We start from the raw sequence: 3,908 nt of genomic DNA, 5'->3' as shown, positions 1-3,908 counted from the left end.
CACGCTAGTCCTAAGCAGAGGCCCCGCCCCACACTTGAACGCTCCCCGCGCTAAGCCCCGCCCCCAAGGCCTTCGGCTACATGGGTCCTGAGCCTAGGCCCCGCCCTACGTTCAAACGTCACCCTACGTAGGCCCTGCCCCATCCTAAACCCCACCCCTGCCTAAGTTCCACCACCACCCCCCAAACTCCTCCCCCCATAGCAAAGCCCTTTTTTTTTTCTTTTTTCTTCTTTTAGGTTGGGGTTTTGTTTTACCTTGTTGTTGCTGATTCATTTATATATATATTTTCTAATCTTTTATTTTTCTAATTTTATTTTATTCTTTATACTTTGTTATTGTTCTGCTCCTTTTGGCTTGTTCTCCCCTTTTTTTTTTTTTTTGCGGTACGTGGGCCTCTCACTGTTTGGCCTCTCCCGTTGCGGAGCACAGGCTCCGGACGCGCAGGCTCAGCGGCCATGGCTCACGGGCCCAGCCGCTCCACAGCATGTGGGATCTTCCCGGACCGGGGCACGAACCCGTGTCCCCTGCATCGGCAGGCGGACTCTCAACCGCTGCGCCACCAGGGAAGCCCTGTCCCAGTATAATTTTTTAGAGTGCTTCATTTTGTTAGCAAACAAAACTTGGGTCCACTCATCCACTTGCAGTAAAGCCAATCTACTGACACTGGGTTGTGGTGAAGGAAAGTGTAAGGTTTATTGCAGGGCGCCAAGCAAGGAGTCCAGGCAGCTAACACTCAAAAGGCCTGAACTATCCAATGACTTTCAGAGAAAGGTTTTTAAAGACTGGATGAGGGAGAGGGTTGCAGGGTACACAATCGGCTCGTGGACATTCTTCTGATTGGTTGGTGGTGAGGCAATCAGGAGTCAACATCATCAACCTTCTGGTTTCAACCAGTCTGGGGTCCATGTGTTCATGGTCAGCATACAGTTAACTTCTTCCACCTGGTGGGGGTTTCAGTATCTGCAAAACAGCTCAAAGAACATGGCTCAGAATATTATCTTAGCCCTTGAGGAGGAACTAAAGGTCGTTGACTTTGTTTAATGGTTAAACTATTATTTTTTTGTCTTGCTTGAATGTTTTCCTTTGTTTCTGCATTTTCACACTTTGATTAAATCTATTCTTTGGAACTCGGGAAGACCTAGGAATCTAAAGTTTTTATGAAAACAAAAGGCAGGCACAGGACATGGGGGGATCTGTCCTGGGAAGGCCTCATAGGGTCCTGCTCGGTTACACTTTTACTCTCAAGTGTGCTGGTTTGGACAACAAATTATACAGCCCCTCCTTCTCCATGCCTTTGCCCAAGCTGAATTTCCCACCTGAAATGCCCTCTGTTTCTGTTTCCTCTTCCAACTCAAATCCTTTATTTCCTTTGTACCAAATTCAAGATTGTCTGTGCCAAACCACTGCTCACAAATTCCTTTCCTTTCTCTGAAATCCTCTAATACCCAAATAATTTATGCCACAAGACCTTTGACTGTGTTGCTTTTTTTTTGCCCCAGAAGTTTTCATTCATTGGATAATGGATATTTGTCATTTGCAGCTACCCAATCTTTTCAAGATTCCCCCTACATTTTGGCAATTTTTTTTTGTGTGTGTGTGTGTGGTACGTGGGCCTCTCACTGTTGTGGCCTCTTCCATTGCGGAGCACAGGCTCCGGATGCGCAGGCTCAGCGGCCACGGCTCACGGGCCCAGCCGCTCCACGGCATGTGGGATCTTCCCGGAGCAGGGAACAAACCCGTGTCCCCTGCATCGGCAGGCGGGCTCTCAACCACCGCGCCACCAGGGAAGCCCTTGGCAATATTTTTATATGAAGCATGCCTTCCCACAGTAGAAACTCCAAACTGGGCATTCCTAGACTTCCTTGCAGCTCAGGTGGGGGCCCATGACCTGGGTTCCACCAACCAGATGCATCCACGTGAGTTGTGGCCTCACAAATGAGCAGGGTGAAGAAGTGGCAGGGGGGAATGTGCTCCTGGTGGCCAAGTAGCCAAGGTCCCTGGTGGCCAGGGGAAGCAGAGCTGGAGAGACAGGTGTCCAGTCCCAAGGGAAGGTGGCTAATGAGGGTGCCTAGCAAGTTGGTGAAGGTATATTCTCTGGAGCCTAGAGTAAGCCCCATCGCGTGGTTGGTTATTTTTCCCATCTGCGAGGATTTAGAGCATCCCAGAGGTTCTTAATATTCTCTAATAAGTCCTTTTGCACCTTTGTATTGGAAAAACCTACAAGTCTTTGCTCTGTATGTCTCCTTCTGTCCTTTGCTCCTGTATGTCTCCTTTGCTCTCATACTATTACCACTTTCACAATACTTCTATACCAGATGTGTGTGTGAAGGGATGGTCCCTGCCCCAAGCCATTCTCCACAACACCAGCTGGGTGTCCTACAATTTAACTCAGTTCTGACACTATGCCACAGGTTAAGGGCTCAGTCCCACAAGACTGCGCCCACCCCACTTCCAGTGCCAATCGCAGGTGTAGGACCCCAGGTTACCCACAACTTCTGTCAAACATGGGGACAAATCAGGGGTTCCCATGATCCACACACCCTCCCCTCACCCCCGCCGCCATAAGGTTCAATTACTTTGCTAGAGTGGCTCATAGAACTCAGGGAAATGTATTTACCAGTTTATTAAAGGATACGATAAAGGATATAGATGAAGAGACAGTTGAAGAGTACATAGGGCGAGGTCTGGGGGGTGGGGCGGGGTCCCGAGTGCAGCAGATTGTGTCCTTGTGGAGTTGGGGTGCGCCGCCCTCCCAGTACGTGGATGTATTCACCAACTTGAAAGCTCACTGAACCCCATACTATTGGGATTTTATGGAGGCTTCCTCTTGTAGGCATGATCAATTATTAACTCCATTTCCAACCCCTCTCCCCTCTCTGGAGGATGATGGATGGGGCTGAAAATTCCACACTTCAAATCACGGCTCGGTCTTTCTGGTGAGCAGTCCCCAACCAGGGTTCACCCAGGAGCCCACCTAGAGTCACCTCATTAGAACAAAAGATGTTCCTCGTGTTCTTATCACTTAGGGATTTACAAGGGTTTTAGGAGCTCTGTGTCAGGAACACACACACACATATATATATATATATATTATTTTTTATTTCACAAGCCCCATCTAGCCAGATGGGTACCAATGTATGCAACCAGAAACTCTGACTAATACAATCTGTCCGGTGTCTACAGCTAGTTGATAATCTCCCTACAGTCACCTTGGATTTTTGAGAGCTTTCATATTCCTCTAAGCACCTCCCAGCACAGACAATGCTACATCAGGTTGTGCCCAGTGGAATCAGGGAAACATATTCAGGAGAGAGTGTGTGGTTGTGAAGCCTACAGTGTGGTGTTGTGGCTCCTTGCCAGGCACAGGGACAAACAGTGAACAAAACAGTCCAAAGACAGATGCCCACCGGACCCCAGATGAATTCCAATGAGGCACTAAAGCTTTTGGCTGGCTGCCTGTGTGCTTTCTCCACTTCTCCCAAAGTGGGTGCCAAGCAGGGTCCCTTATTGTCCCTAGAGAAACAGTTTAGTGGCCTGTCATCTTGAGAATTTACCCAGCCTGCCTTGCAGAGTTGCCTAATTCCAGGAAGCATTGTGTAGCTTACTTGGTTTCTTAAAGGGCCTCACATTTTAGAAGCTTATTTATTGCTCTTTCCTTTCTGGATTTAGAAATTTGCATGCTATGTGCTTATTATGCAGGGAAACATTTCAAAGGGACTGATGACTGGAATCCTGTCCAAGGCAGTAACAGAGCGATCGACTCCATTAAAAATCTGTGGCTCTCCGAAACTATTTTAGAAACAATTCTCATATTTTTTGTGAACTCTTGGTAGGACGAAAGTCATAATTCATCGATACTCTTGAAACATAACTTATTTCCTGCTCCACCTCCAACATGTATCATGTAT

Source organism: Lagenorhynchus albirostris, chromosome 9 (assembly GCF_949774975.1).
Source record: "Lagenorhynchus albirostris chromosome 9, mLagAlb1.1, whole genome shotgun sequence".
NCBI lineage: Eukaryota > Metazoa > Chordata > Mammalia > Artiodactyla > Delphinidae > Lagenorhynchus > Lagenorhynchus albirostris.
This window is presented reverse-complemented; position numbering follows the sequence as displayed.